This window comes from Agelaius phoeniceus, chromosome 2 (assembly GCF_051311805.1).
Source record: "Agelaius phoeniceus isolate bAgePho1 chromosome 2, bAgePho1.hap1, whole genome shotgun sequence".
NCBI classification, from domain to species: domain Eukaryota; kingdom Metazoa; phylum Chordata; class Aves; order Passeriformes; family Icteridae; genus Agelaius; species Agelaius phoeniceus.
The window spans coordinates 95,236,528-95,252,954 of record NC_135266.1 but is presented as its reverse complement, the minus strand read 5'-3'; the positions used below and the strand labels follow the sequence as shown (position 1 = coordinate 95,252,954).

The following is a 16,427-nucleotide window of genomic DNA, read 5'->3' as shown; positions in this document are numbered from 1 at the left end:
TTCTCAGGGCAAAGCTCACTCACACCCACAGCATTATCCAAGACAAAGCTCAAGAGTCTTTTCTTCCCTATGACTTTTTAAAGAGAGATGCGTCCTTAGAGGAAATGTTGGGATGAAAATGTTTAAGTATTATTCAGTATGTTCCTGAAATTTTCCAGTGCTGCTCTTATTCAGGATTAAGTTCTACTTTATTGTGTTGTACCAACAAACAAACAACAAATCCAACCCCAAGGCATTTAGTCTTAATCCACTGGATTTTTACTGCACTACTGCTTAAGTGGGAGCAGACCTCAAATGCTGCTACTCCTTTTCTGAAGGCAGAAGACCGTAGCACTTGAGCTCAGAAGCTTGACCATTAATTGTTTGTATTGCAGAGCCTATGACATACTTAAGTAGCTGAGCACAACAATAAACACAATAGCCAGTTCATTAAATCATTCTTTGTTAAGACTTTCCAAAGCTTTGGGCTTAAGCCTCTTAAAATTGAAATCATTATGCTATTTTTTTTAACAAATGAGCAAACATAACTCACATAAAAAGGGGAAAACACAACAGAGTCTTTGATGTATGCATCATCACTGTGATGTCTTACTGAGATTAAACTATATGTCTAACACCGCTAAGAGGTTTCAACAGCTCTTTCCAAGGAGAAGCTGAAATCAGGAAGGGCTATAAAGTGCTGCCACTGCTGTCACCTCTCCTGCAACAGCTTTCCTTGGCCTGTCACATCATGAGAGAGGCTATCAATAAACTTTGTAGAGTGGTGTTTGTGGTCCCTCTTGTGTCTGTAAGTTTCTGTCAAAACCCTGAATGTTGACACACCCTGACAGGCTCTGAGGATGACTAGAAATGACAAAAGGTGGAAGCAGGAATGGAGGTTTGCTGCCTTGGGCGAGTTTGTTCTTTTAACACCATGTACTAATATTCAGGCTTAGAAAAACAGCCAAACTATTCACAGCCATGAGGTATTAGGCAGATATTTTAAACAAGGCTATTTAGATATGGATAAAATACCTTAATAAAATGCTACTGTGACGAGTGGACCAAGTTATGCTCCTTTTAAAATTAAATCATAAACCTCACCCTTTCTTTTGCTACACAGCTCTGGCTGCCTACAGCTTGTTTCTTCTCTCTGTGCCAACATTATAGTCACACTGCTAAAGAACTCGGTTTATCTTTCTCCATAAAACAATCCTGCCCCTTTACTCACATCATATGCCATGTGCAGAATCTCTGCCTTTCCCATCCTGTAAACACTGTTAGTATGTGAAATCACACGCTATTTGCATGAGAACATATTCTAAGGAAAGCAGCAGAGATATGCAGAGCTAAGCAAAGACTAAAAAGAAGAAATTGCCATTTCCCCCCCCCCCCCACTGTTGCTACTATCTGCTTTTTCTCTTCCCTCCCTTGTGATGGTTATGACCTTTGTTGTTAGGACCATGTCAGACTAAGGGCCAGCCTCTGATGGGTGCTGAGTGCTCCCTGGTTTTGATGGGTTACTCAAAGCTTCTAGGGCCCAGTTTCCTTTCCACAGGTATCCCTGAACAGTTTTGGTCTGGGGAGTGTTGCTTACAGGCTTGAGAAGTGACATGTTCCTCTCGGGGAACAATGAAGACAAACAATAATGGGTGTGTTGAACATCCTACTCTATCAGGCCATTTTTTAATTGCTTTTTCACTTTTTTCATAATTTCTTAAAATTGTTGCTAATATAAATTTCAAGACAGAGCTTACCCTGATATGGAAGTTACAGAATCATAGCCAAGGATTCTTTCTCTGTGAATTACCAGCCCCCAAGGCAGTTCTTCCTGACAAGATGAGGGTGAAGAAAAAAGGTGGGAGGGGGAGGAGGCAAAGTCCAGCTTCTTTTTTCCCATGTAAGGTATCTCAGCCTGAGCATAGGGCTGCAAACTACCTGCCTAGGACAGTTGTGGCCTCAGATCTAAAACTAGGGTCTCCTTTCTGTGCAGACACAAAGCACTTACAGCTTTAAAATACATGTATAAATGAATTGAGAGTTAAAAACTACTAGAGAATACTCCATGGGATTATCTGTACTATCAAGACAGGAAAACTTTGCAGATGCTACTGTCTCTCTAGAGGAATAAATGCTTGCATTTTAATATTCTCAGCAGCTGGTTCCTGTTGAATGCCATCAGGATGATTCAGCCACCCACCAGGAACACCAGTAGCAAGTGCACACACAGACAAATCTGCAAAACTTTCTGCTCCTGATGCCACTGTTGTTATTTTGGCAGAGTCTGATCTGTATTAGCTGTTCATTACTACCAGTGGCAGGTTTAACTTCACCCCAGGATGGTGAAAGAAAAACAACTAGTCCCTGGGGCTGACCTAATCAATCCAACTGTCTGCTTCCTATCAGCAGTGCTTCCCACAATCCACATCATTTGCAGCTTACTCTGTGGTTACCTCACTCACTTTCAGCCTCGCCACAAGTCACATGTGCCCTGAGAACTCAAAGTGATGGCCCAGGCAGTCTGATGTCCTTCCCCCTACCGCAGTCCACATCTGATGAAAGGGACACAACCTTATAACACACTTGGTTTCTGCATGAGACTCAACTGCAATAGATTGCTTCCTCACCCCTGCTGATGAACAATTTATGTCTAAAAATACAAGGTCTACTATCTCTCCCCATTTAAAAGGAAAAAAAAAATCAACCTCAGTGACGTTCTGTCTGTGGTCTGTGGACCACTTCCAGGTGTTTTATGGAGGTGCATCTGTCTAGCAGCAATAATGAGGCATTTACTTTTCCTCAAGCGGCAATGCTTCCTGACAGTTGTTGACTGGGTCAAATCACTCAATGCTTCCTCTAATCCTACTGGGACAAATTTCTGCCTCACTTTTGTCTGGCACTTCTTGGAAGTAGAGTAAACTGTGATGCCAATCTGCAGAGCCCTACCTGGAGAGGCGAAACACCAGAGAAGACAGAACTAAAGAGCACAGACACTCCAGCAGACTTGTGGACCCATGACTATAGATCTTGCAGTAGAGACAGAGTCTCTCAGTGGTAATTCATGTGATGACTGACAGCCAGAGAGTGAAAATAAACAGCTCAAATGCAAAATGGTGGGAATGTAACAGAACAGCTGCATCCATCTGGTCAATAACACCCACTTAAGTTTTCTTCCTTAATGCTACTGCCATTTCACTTGGCTTAATAGGAAAGATGCTACAGGTGGACAACAATGCTGTATCAACATCTATTCTAAAATTATGGGGTTTAATTCCATCATTACAGAGAATACTAATTTCAGCATTATTCAGTGCTTTGAAAAAAATCATGCTTTCATGGAGATAAATATTAGCAATGAAAAAAAATCAGTGGTGTGTTGGCCTTCCAACAGGAATGACCTCAAATACTAGTGCCATACATATAGATAACTCCTCAAGTAGTCTGTCAGAAAAATGTTAGAAATTTAGGTTTATCACCTGTACCAAGTTATGCTGACATAGAAAACAGGCCAAAATAGATAAGTCAGAAATTGTTCATTGGGTAAGTGACAGAAACATTATGAACACAAGTGTTCTCGTGTCAGATCCCTGATGTACCCATACAGCTTGTGACACCTACTGCTGACTGCAGTGATATTCATCCTGGTTAGAAGAGATGCTATAATATTCCCTACTTGCTTTCCAAAGAATATCTTCAAGGATTGGTATAATTTCCAGAATCCAGAGTCATCCCTACCATGATCTCAACTTAAATCAATGAAGTTATGGAACCACCACTTGTTCTCTTTAATAAGTGAACAGTTAAGAGCCATTCAGAGTCAGCCAGGAGTGTGCAGGAATATGGAAAAGAGAGACAGGAGGGCAGCAGAAACTGAGAGAATAATCTTTCATACCAAAACCAAACCAAATCAAAACAAAACAATTAATGAAAATTTTAACGGCCTGCCCAGTTTCCTGGTATTTCATCTCATGTAAAAAACAAGAACTAAAATTCACAGAAAGCAAAATCACTGAAAATGGGGATTTAATTTAATTAAACAATAAAAACCAGTGTTTTGCATTTTTTTTCTCCTTTGAAAAAAGAATGAGAGGAAGGAGAAAGAGAACATTCAAATTTTTGTTACTTTACTTTTTTTTCCTCAATCAATATTGAGGTTTTTTGACCAGTTCTTCCAGTAAGCTATCTCACTGGATGCGATGTGGCAACAAGGATCTGTAACTGATTGTGGTTTCAGGGCTGAGAATGCATTGGATTGCCTTCTCTGTCATTTTAGCCCCAAAGTATGTTTTAAATAGCCTTAAAGAGAATGAAAATTCTTCTCATACCAGTGACAAGGAGAAATGGCTTTAGAAAGGACTTTCATGTTTCTAACAGTTTTTGGGTTTTTGCCCTTTCAAATATTTTTTCTTTGATTGCACAGATGCAACAGGATAGCTTTTTAAAAAAAGAATTTGGGGTACGACACTCAGTAATCCATCCATCAACAAGAATATCCAGATATGTGTTTCTTTCAAGCGGTGAGTGTCATGGCATTTCCTTACATGCACTTTGTTCGCATCAGAGACAAGTCAACCTCACAAAACCAGTTTGAAAGGATGGCGCTTTTTTTAGATATTTTTAAAAGGATGTTATTGTTATACAAGTGAGTCTGAATGATCCAGACTGGCCCCATTTCAGTGCTTGGCCTACAATGGCCAGTTTTGAAATCATCATTTCTCTTACTCTATTTTGCCAGATTGGTTGGGACCAGTCATGCGTTTTCACATGCAAATCAATGTCCTTGAGAAAAATATTTTTTCTTTCTTAATAAAAACTAACCAGACTTTTATCTTGGACAGAGGATTTATCAAGTTTTAAGAGGAAAACATTAATATCTTCCAAGCATGAAACCCTCATTACACTCACACTCAATAATAAGCATTACCAGAGATATTTCACAGGTGAAGGAGGACAGGAGAGAAATGCTACAATATTTGAAGATGCAAGAATTCTTCATACTGAACTGTGTGAAATCCAGAGACAACCTTGCTAATTGAACCTAATTATTTTGCAAGCATTTCACAGGCCATGCTGATGCCATCTTCTCAGCTGCCCCTGAGAAAGGAAACCACCAGCCAGTTTTAGAGTTGGCTGGAGTAATTTGAAGCCAGGGGCTAAGTGACCTGTTCCAGGCTGCACCATGAGTGGGCAGCGGGTGAGGAATGATTCCATTCCGTGGTGTTCCAGGCACCAGAGCAAAGAAAGGTGCTGCTCTGGAGAGGGCTGGAAGAGAAACAACTGGAGAAAACGAACAGTACACTTACCGTAATAAAGTGTTACCCTATTCTTTGTTCCTTTGTTGGTAGGGAAAAAAAAAAGAAGCAAAAGCTATGTGTGAGAGAAGAGCTTTCTCTTGCCTAATTAGGCCTCCCTTTCGTTATGCCCTGAACATTGGAGTTTTAATCCTGAGCACAGAGAGGCCTTGGGCAGAAAATTTGGCCAGTCTTTTTCACAAAGTTTGAATGTGTTCAGACCTTTCAAAACTGTACCAACCCCTCTCTAACCTTCAGATTAAGTAGTGTGTTTTCAATGCCATAATGAGCTAAGCCCGCTGGCCTCCTGTGAGATGGGAAAGTACCCGCTGCTTGAGAAGCCCTAATCCAAGGTGAATTATTGCTACTTTTTGTTACATTCTTAACATATTCTGATATTTTACCATTTGTTTTGACCTTATTGACCGCTGCAGACTAAATTTGTTTCTTTTTCCTGTCTTTAATAGCTTTATGATACTCCTCTTTTCACATTACTTTCTGTGTGTATTCTCAAGACGTTTTCTCCTTTGTTCCCATCTCTTTCCCTCTTTATGACTGGATCTTTGACTTTAGCCACATATTTCTTTAATTTCTGCCTATATATTCAAGTACAAAAAGAAACCCAATCTGCAGACTGTTTCTCTTCTCTATTCACCCACTTCTTCTGCCACCAGTACCTCCTCACCTCTCACTTCAAATTCCATTACTCACATCCCCATTTCCTCTAACTCTATTCTGGGTGTCAAAAATTTACCACCTGTTAGCCAGACCAGCAAAGTTTATTAATCCAAGCATGGGGAGAAGATTTCTGACAGTAGAGGGCTCCTTAATACATCAGACAAAGGCATAGCTGAAGTTAAGTCAAATTCAGACTCAAAACAAGTAGAATAGACTTTAAAATCTTCAGAATAATTGTCTTAAATATGTGGTCATTCCTGATAACCACATGTCCTGATTAGTTAAAAACTTTAGGATTATCTGTTTCAGTCTCAGAAAGATATGTTCCAGCTCAGCTGAACAAAAGTGCTTCCAGAAATTCAGTAGGCTTTGTCTCATAAAAGTAACTGGTTATGACTTTGAAAGTGCCCTTCCCGCCTGACCATCTTCAGAGATGAAAAGGCATCAGTGTCCAGTCTGTCTCCGACTCTTCCTGGCAGTGTCCCTGTTTTTCCACCTGCTGGCAGCCATTGGATAGTTTGGGACAATTCTTTCCCTCTTCAGCTACAAGGCTATTTCCCCCTGTTTGCAGGGGTTACCCCTTCTCAAGCCTGGGCATCATAGCTCTTTTAAAAAGGCTGACTGTGAGGATCTGAATGGACGTATTCCACTAGCAGCCACCTGTACACTGAGAGAAAAAGCAACTTCTACTTTTCAAAAGCCTTTTCTCATTTTAAAACTCCAGTCCCCACCCCAGCTCCTGCTCAGGGCTTTTCCAGACTGCCTCCAGTACACCTGCCTAGTTCTCCTTGGCTCACTGAGGTCCCCAGAAGCATCACTAAGAGCCCAAGATTAATACATTTTTCCAACTACATGTTCAAAGGACCGTAGCAGCCACAGAGCTATTAGGCCCAAGATACATAAAGTTATCAAGCAATCAATTTACTTTAAATTACCATTTGGATATTTATGTTCTTAATCATATCAATGAGAATATACAGTCATATCTTAACTGAAGTACAACTGACAGACATGGAACCAATCAGCATCGAATACATGGATTTTTCAAGGTCTGTTTAAATTCAGTCTAAACTGTGGGTTTATGGCATCGCAAAAATTTACTGAAAAAACATGAGTTAATATTTGTCCAGTTCTTTCACATGAGAAGCGCTGTTACTGTTGTCAAAAGGTCTACTGTGGGCTTAAGTAGCTGTGAGAATGCAAAACAGTTTAAAATTTGAATAGCTTTCATAACTAATAGCAAGTAGGCAATATAACAGATGGCGACTCACATGAAAGATAAACCACATCTTAATAACAATAACTTACATTCAGAGGGGTAGTGTTTCCTAGTGCTCAGAGCATGAGACTGAGAACCAGGATTCCCAAATTATTCTTCTGGCTCTGTCATTGATTTGCTGTGTGCATTTAGAAAAGTCACTTAAACATTTCTGGGCCTCAGTTTCCTCATCTGCAAAATAGAGATAGTTCTTACAAACATCACCAGACCATTGAGGGGAAGAGATCCAAGCTGTCAAATTTTATAACAAGCATTTTAGACAAATGAAGGTATGGATGAGAGGTATTGACTGTTGTGATTGTTGAGTCAGTCATTGATCAAATTGCAAAGTGATTACTTTGAGCTGAGCTAATACAGCCGTCCCAAGAGTGGGAGGTGGCAGCTGCTGAACTGTGCTCCATACCCCTATGGTGTGGTTGAGGTCTGGAACTGAACATTGCTCTGCACAACCGACACTTCAGAGGGAATCCAAGGAGGCCAAATACAATTGCCTTCACTGAAATTTAACCAGGACATTATGTAATCTTTAGCAGCAATCTGAATCTCTATATCTCTGATAAAAAGGAGCACCTTAAGCTCTGCAGGTTTCTGTCGTCATTAGTTGGCAGATTACTTCCTTTTGATCAGAAACAAGATTGCTTCTCACTGACTTTGCTTGGTGCAGTTCTACAGAGTTTCACAAAGGTTCTCCAAAGCAAGCATGAGAAAAGTCTTATGGTGTCTGACATGAGCATAAAACAAAATGAATAGGCTGAAAATCAATGTTCCCTTTAACTTTTTACTATATATGTTCTTTTGATGTAGTAGTTGTTGGTGTTATTTTTGTTGTTTATGAAGGATGGAAGTTTTAACTGTATGAGAAGTAGAGTCTACTTAGAGAGGGTCCATTTTTGCTGAGAATTTAATGAAAGTAGAAGTTGAAGAATTGGATCAGGATGTTAAAAATGATTACAGAGAGGAAGGTTCCTTGTAGGGTACAACAAGGTGCTTCAGCAGTGTGCAGGCAATGGCACAAACTAAAGCCTGAAACCAGCTTGGTGGCTTCTCTCATTAGCAGGGATGTCTGCCTCAGATCTGCCCTGCTTAGCACTCTCAAGCTGTACGAGATTATTGTGGCACTGATAATTTTCTGTGCCTTCTGAAAATTGTGGGGATATATTTCAACAAGAAAAAAAAAGATTATCTATATCTATCTATCTATCTATCTATCTATCTATCTATCTATCTATCATCTATCTACCTATCACAGTTGATCTCACTGAAGAAGACTCTGGCATCTTCATTTCAAAGAGCTTTCACTGGTATTTCCTGATTCTCCAGCCAAAGAAATTATTACTAAACCCTTTTCTCTGGGAGCACGGAACAAAAATTATTTCTCACGCTGGCTTGATGGGATATGTAGTTGAGATTAACAGGTCAAAGAGTTTTAGGAGTCCTATTCAGAGGACTGCCTAAAGAATATTCCATGTAACTAACTTAAATGCTCTCCAGATGGTCAAAACTGAAAAGGCCATCTGAGCAAAAATCAAGTTTTGGAAAGTGCCATGAGAAATTTTAGCCAGAGGATGTGGATTCTGCTTGGGCTGGCTTCAATGGAAACAGACTCACTCTAAATATTAATTTTTTTTTTTTGTTTATTTTATACCCTTAATTTCTTACAAAGAAATGTCTGGAAATTCCATGTTGTTATTTTCAAAAATGATGAGCTCAAATCACAAAATCTGGATCTGGATGCCTGGCAGTGCCAGAAGTTCAGGAGAGTTTGGACCAAGAAGGCTGGCTCAGGCAAGTGTTGAGTGTTTTCCCAGGATTTTTTGAAGGCCAAGACAAGGGTTTCAAAGAGGAGAGAGGCATGTGCAACATGGCAGAGTTACAAAAAAACATCGCTTGGAATTTCCTGGGTTTTGTGAGATTAAAATTGTGAGTCTAATTAGTTTAAGGAAATTAGCTCTTTATAATTTTCATTTTGTATTGAAGAAGTAAGAAAAATTAAAAATAGAAAGAGAATGGAAAAATTAATGGGTTTCAGTAATTAGTTAATCAGAAAATGCTCCTGTCTTAGTGTGGCTGCCCAACACATTAAAAAAGAAAAAAGAGAAAAAAAGTAACCATGACTTTCCTCATACTTTCCAAAACAGTATAAGCTTCACCTCTGAGCTTGGAACAACTACTTGACATTTCAACTCAGCTCATTTTCTAGTGGTAAGCCACTGAAATTGGTGTTTAGGTTGAAATACCATCGCACCATAACATTAATACAGACATAGAGCAAATACATATATCCTGGCAAAAAATAAGCCAGAATTTGTTGCTCCTACTGGCCACATCACATTTACATGACTTGCATGCACTAATGAAATGTTAAATGGAAGGGAAACCTCTTCTGAGAGCAGACCTTTTCACCAAGTGCTGAACTGGGGATCTCTGACATCTGAAAGCAGCAGGACAACTTATTACACTGTAGGAAAACACATTTCTCTTGACAGTGGTGATCCAGTCTGAGGCCTCACAAGCCACACACTGGTGCACTAAAGAGACATGTGTTAGACAAGCTGTTTTGTCCCTTGGCTATCACCCTCCCGAGCGCTGAACAGATCTGGATTGGGCTGGCTCAGAAAAAAGTCAGATGAAAGCAGTGAAGTTAAGCCAAGTCAAAACACAACTTTGGTGCAATTCCACCAAGTCCAAGTTATGCTAACAAAACTTCAGCAGCGGAGAGCCTGTCCTCCTCTGCCCAGCCCAGAGCACTTTCAGGCATTAGCTGCAGCACTTCGCTTTCAGCTCTCTGCACCTCTTTGCTATATTTATTTTGTGAGGTAGCTAAATATGTCTTTTGTAATTATTTAAGCTTTTAACATCTTTGAAATGAAAGAATCCACTCTGCAGAGACGATGTTGAAGAAGTCTGAAGAGCGTGGGGTTTTTTGTCCTATAAATAAATATGCTGAGCAACAATCCATTGAAATGGCCAAAAACTTGAAAGAAGCCTTTTAGTTCCCACTTACATTGCTCTCAAACTTCAGCCTTATCATGGAGCTGTTTACTGATTGTCAAGTCAATTAAATTCATGGGCAGGTACCAGAATGAGCTGACAAATAAATACAATACCCACAGCAAGGACTGCTCAGAGTACTGGAGCACGCATAGAGTACCAGGGAACATCATGTACCGTGCACACAGAGCACACAATTCTTAAACATTCATAACATTTACTTCAAAACTAGATTTCTTCCAACAAAGTCTGTAATTGCTTCCTCAGGACGATGAATGTGCCTAAGCATGAAACGTTACAGTGAAGCTGGTTTTAAGTTGGTCAAGGAAGAGAGAAAAGGAAAGAAGCCTGAAAATGTTGCCTCTTGTCAAAGAGTCTCTTATTCTTCATTGGGACAACTGGCAGAAACTAAATAAAAAGAAACGGTGTGCTGTTGAGAGCAAAGCAGACACTGGTATTTATCTGGAGGAACTGGAGGCATATACAAATAAAGTTTCAGACTGCAGGAGTCATCTCAACTCAGCTCTAGCCCCTCCACTAAAGTGAGTGCACCCTGCAGGCTCCAGAGGGATGCTGTGCTGTACAAGCACACACTAGGTTTCTGGTTTCCAACACTGATTCAAGGGGACCACCCTAAATCCTAATCTTCTAGCTCTGTTTTTCATTACCTTTTCTCAGGAAAACCTGCACTGACTTCAGTGGGAAGGTGTCTTAGATGAGAAGTAAGAAACATCACCAACTAGCCAGGCAACTTCAATTTACACACCTACAGTACAGCTGAAATGCAGTTGTTTCTGGATTCTTAACAAGAAACCCTCTGGTCTGTATTTGCCTCACTTAAAAGATTGCTTTTGTACACTGGCCTAAGTATACACTGGAGAGGAAGGGCTAAAACTTACAGTTCTTCAGCTGTGTTAACAGGAATATCAGCCCAAAATGCATATAAATCACACCCCAAAATCTGTCCATACTTTTCCCCGGAGCGTGGCGATCAGCCCGCACACAGTCACTGCTGAACAGCACAACTTGGTAGAAGGACTGGCTGGCCAAAGCACCTACCTCTGACAGAAAGTATCAGTAACTCCTTTGTGTCTCTACAGAGCAAACAGGATTTCGGCTTTGCTGATCTTACCAAATTCGGACAAATAAACCACCAAGTTCCATAAAAATACAGCAATAATTACAGAGGGAGCAAAGTTGTGAAAAAAGCTCATTTACTGGTTTGCTTGACAAAGTATATTACGATTCAGATTGCAAAAAACTGAAGCAAATGAACAAAAACCCGAACGCTTTAAATTCCTCTGATAAAACTTAAATCTCCTTCCTTCAAAACCTCTCACTTTGGAATATTTTAAGGATTTTCCTTCCCCTCCAGCTTTAAAAACCAATTCTTAACAATTCTCAACAGAAATCCTTAGTTCATTAAGAGAAATTAAAACATTGCGTAGGAAAGTATCAAAACAAAACATTACCTCTCTTTTGGAAAGACAGACCTTTTTCCTTGCAACGATTTAGTAAATTTGATTTCAATTCAGTGTTTCTGTTGACATGACTTACCATTTTCAGACAAAAAAGTTTTGCAGCGGTGTTTGTCTAAATAACACAGTACTAAAGACAGCACAAACAGGGAAAAATATCATCTTAACTAAATGTGACTCGGTATCAGAAATGCTGCTGCCACAAGGCTACTTTGCTACACACCTTCAATTGTTGGCTGCTGTCTGGCTCCCCCCATCCTATTATTAGGCACCAGGGTTCTGATGCAGGCAACTTTTATGGGCGGCGTACACAAAGCTTGTCTAATTTCTAACTCGCGCTTCATCCTCTCTTCCTCCAGCACAACGTTTCATTTTCTCACAGCCCTAACTTCCCCCATTTGCTCACCTAAATGCAGAAAACCCCAGTACAGGGATCGCTGCCTGACAGCTTTTCAAACTCGGTGTGGAGAAGGTGCCCAGATGAAATAAATAAACAAACAGAGGGAAGTTTATGAAAGTGAAAGGAACGGCACGGAGCAGCAGCAGGCAGCTCTGTACTCCTCCTTAGACTGACACAGGTGTATCCCAACTTCACCCACGCAGGCAGGAGACACAGGGAGACACGTACGGGTACATATGGACACACCAAGAAATGCCAGAAAGGGCACAGGAAGAAGCAAAAGAGAGAAATAAAGCCAAAAGGTGTTATTTATTTTTACAACTCGACAATGAACTTCAATTTTGGCAGAGGATTAAAAACAGCCCTGGGAAATGATTAAGTTTTTTTTTTCTTTTCTATAAAGCTTCAGCACAAAAAGAGAGATTATAAAGGGGATACGCTCACACGGGCACACATAAAATAGGGGGGAACTAAGGAGAAGGAAATGAAAGGAAAAGAAAACAAACAGCCTCCTAACAGGCCCATACTGCTAACGGGAGTCCAAATAAAGAGTCATATGATATCTGATAGTGCAGGACACGTCGCCAGGAGCTGGAGCGGATTGCCTGCAGGAAGAAAGAGCCAGTGTGTTACTGCTCAAAGAGCTTTTCTTTCCCCATTTTCTAAATTTTTTTCCCCCTCTCTCTCTTTTCTCCTATACTGTGAATGTGTTAGTCTCAGGTTAGGTCCATGAAGTGCCCAAAAGAAAGCTATCATCCTCCCTACTTCTGGATGCAGTGACAGTTACTGGAAGATGCCTTCTAGAGACTGGGGGGGCTAAATCTAGGTTTCAGCTCTGTTCTGACCTCTCTCGTATATTACCATTTCCAGGGTTGCAGATACAAAATTCTCACCAAAAAATTGTGGGATTAAAAAAAAAATAAAGAGGGGATGGAGAGGTCGGATGGGGGGAGAAGAAAAAATATTCACGCAGAAAAACTCGAGACTGCTTACCCTATGGAAAACTTCAAAGGCCAAGTCCCATTTCTGCTCTCTTTTGCTTACTTTTCCTGTGATTTCTTTTTTTTTTTTTTTCTTTTTTGGAGAGAGCAAGAAAGGAAAGTCACATATTCAGAGAGGAAAGTCAAAATATTCAGACCATGAAAAACATCAGCAGTTGGGAAAACTCTCTGGAGGAATGAGGAAAGCAAGGATTTTAAGTAAAATAAAGGCATTTGGAATTTGCCAAAAGTTTTTCTATTTGTTATCGTAGTCCATCCCTCTCGGCCAAACATTCCACATTAAACTGGGGAGCCCGCTAAGTACTTTTAGCTTGGCATCACTATTGCTGCTGCCCATGGAAAGGCAGAACACCTGGGTTACCTGCAGCAAAGGAACCTGTACTCAGAGCGGGGGACTTCAGCCTGTGATGAGTCCCCAACTTCTGCTGGGAGAGCTGTGCCCACCGCAGCTTTGGAGAGGGAAGAGTCCCAGCTAATGAAGCTGTGGGGGTGCAAGCCCTCAGTCTAGATAATGGTATGAAAACAAAACTGTGTTTAACTGGTGGTTTCACTTGTCATGGACAGTTTCCCTGTTCCCTAGTTTCTGCACGGGACAGGCTGTATCCTGCAGGATGTTTTGGCACTGTAGGGTGCTGGGATTTCTAAAGCGGTGCAAGCAGAGCCCAAGGATGGATTTTTCTCCCCCTCATCACATGAGGAAATGTAAATGGACTAATTTCCTGTGTACACTTACACAATGCATAGGTGTTGCTTAAAAGCAGTGTTACAACAGATATGTGATGCCTACGAAGCTGTAACAGACAACCTCTTCTGAGGAAAGCCTGCAGCATGAAAATAAAAATCAAGGTATTGTAGTAGTAGTGCAGCCAGAAAGAACATCGTAACTCTCTAATTATTTTCTCTAGTTTTGTGTTTTGTGTGCTGAGGATTTTTAGGGGGGATATAACATGCAGTTTCCTCTCTTGTTTTCTGTACCTCTGCTATACGATGCTGCTCTTAGATTGTCAATTTGTCGAAGCCAGGAAAATACAAATCAATATAGGAAGGAAGGCAGAATTTGGCTAAAGAAGGCACTTCCTTAAGCTACTGAATTTGCAACAGTATATATTCTCAAACATTCTAAGCCCTGCACAGGATATGCTGTAGAGAAGATCCTGTGTGCTATACACTGTATGCAACAAAATTCAAATCAAACATCTCCTTAAACGTGATGCGCTATTCCCTTGTAAATGACATGTGCCTTTTTCACGTACAAATAGACAAAGAGTGTATCTATAAGAAACACATTCAGAAGAACAAAAAATCTACAGTGCAAGAAAGTCTATCCTGAAACCCTCAATCTGGGGCTTGACTGAAGAAGTAAACTCAGAAGGTGAAATGGAGCCATTTAAAAGAAGGTCCACCTAACAAGAGGAACAAGGAAACAAACAAATAAACAACAACAAAAAAACCCAAAACAAAACAACAAAAAAAAAATTCCCTGAGCTCCTACTAATCATTTGTGCTGCCAATGAGAGGTGACTTTTAGACAGATGGTCAGGGGAAAGCTGGGTCCGTGGACACAGACGTTAGTGCCCCATCTGTATTTTAGGATCCTAGCTTCAACAAGCCATTACCAACTTTTTTTCTAAGTGACAGAAAGTGAAAGATTTCTGTTCCCGCTAATTTGCTTCTTTTTTACTGAAACCACCCCACTTCCCTCTTTTTTTTTCTCCCGGTAAAAATTTGTTGGTTGATTTTTTAAGTAATCAGAAACTGTTTGCAGTATAACTTTCATGCCAAAAAAAAGGAAAAAAAAAAGATGCTAGGTAAGTTGGCAAAACAGCAATTGGAATTTAAAGAGAGAGTTTAAAAAAGGGAGAAAAGAACGACATACCAAACTCACTTCTTCTTGTCCCCCTTCCATTCCTGTTCTTATTATTTCCAAATTATAATTTGGAGGTAAGGGAACTGCATTTCCTTTCAATCTATTTTGTTGCTGCCACACATTCTGTGCTTTGCTTCTCTCTCATTCTTTTTAGGAGGGGGAAAAAAATCCCTAATAAAAATAGAAAAACATATCTCAGGCGTTAAGCTCGCTCTCCCCCTTCCTTTGTAAAGAACTCTTTGTTCTCTAGTGAAAATGCTGAAAAAAATCCCCGGGCTCCCTGAAACAAGTGCAAAACACTTAGAGGCTTTTGGGCTGGCGAGGAGCCAGAAACCCTCCCGCTGTCTGGTTAGGAAGAGAGGAAAGAGAGAGAGAGAAGAGAGAGGGAAAAAATTGGAGCTTCCTTTAATAGACATAGGAAGCAGGTCTTTTTTTTTTTCCCCTTTTTTTCCTTTTTTTCAAAACTGGCGGTCAAGCGTTAAGTAACTCCCTGTCTAAATCCACCTGCTGGAAATGAACTTGGGTAACCCCCCCCAGGGGTGCACAAAGAGGAGACACAGTAACACACTCCCGGCTCTTCTCCCACCCGCCCCCTCCCCGCTGCCCTGCTTCCATTCTCCCTGCTCCCAGCACACAAATGCCCACAGCTCGCACTCCCCCTGCCACCACCAACCACCGTACCAAAATAAACGCTCGCTCCATCTACTTAAAGAGCAGAGACGGCTGAGGGGGTGGGGGGAAAGAAGGGAAAAAAAAAAACAAAACAAACAACCAAAAAAAAAACCGGGGGGGGAGTAAAGCGCTTTTTTCCATCTCGGTTGCGACAGTGATAAGGGGTAGGGAACATCTCATACCTGGTGTGAATGCTAATCAGCCAGGAGTTCTCCTTTTTTCCCAAGACAGGGAACTGTTTCCTTCCAAATTTATTAGAACCTCCTCCACTGCCTCTTTGAAAAACCTTCTTTGTCACCCTCTTCCCAAGTCCTGATACTTCTTTAAAAAAAAAAAAATGGCTTCGGAGCTCCTTCTATTCTTGATATTGATTCTCTCTCTCTCTCCCTCTCTCTCTCTCTCTCTCTCTCTTTCTCCCTCTCTCTTTCTCTCCCCCCCCACCCCTCCTCCTTTCTCCTGTCTCTGTCTCTTCTGAGTGGTCTATTGATAAGTCCCTAGAGGCACTGGGTCAGCCTGCCCGTAGGAAACCAGACACAATGCACAAATCTCCGAGTGCCATTCTGCCATCAGCAAGCAGACCACGTTTAGGAGAGAGGAAAAAAAAAACACACACACACACACACAGTAGAGCAAAAGACAGAGAGAGAGAGAGAGAGAGAGGGAGAGAGAGGGAGAGTGTGAGAAAAAGACTGATTGGAACAGGAGGGAGGGAGGGAGGGAGGGAGCGAGAGAGCGAGGGAGAGAGAGCGACACTGCCAGTCAGGTTAATCATCCCTACTTTAATTAGCTGT

The 16,427-nt window shown here is 40.9% G+C and overlaps 1 protein-coding gene and 1 long non-coding RNA gene across 5 annotated transcripts in view; both read right to left on the bottom strand.

The window, feature by feature from the left end:
- ZBTB20 (zinc finger and BTB domain containing 20) overlaps window positions 1-16,427 on the bottom strand; it is a 473,812-nt gene that overhangs the window by 74,992 nt on the left and 382,393 nt on the right. The gene's annotated exons all lie outside the window — the stretch shown is intronic.
- LOC143693481 (uncharacterized) lies at window positions 12,387-16,286 on the bottom strand. Of its 2 annotated transcripts, XR_013181183.1 has the most exons (4): window positions 15,819-16,286; window positions 14,974-15,135; window positions 13,090-13,170; window positions 12,387-12,701 (listed from the first exon to the last, which is right to left on the bottom strand). It is a non-coding gene; the product is annotated as an uncharacterized LOC143693481 (long non-coding RNA). The 2 variants fall into 2 exon arrangements; XR_013181184.1 differs by lacking the exon at window positions 13,090-13,170.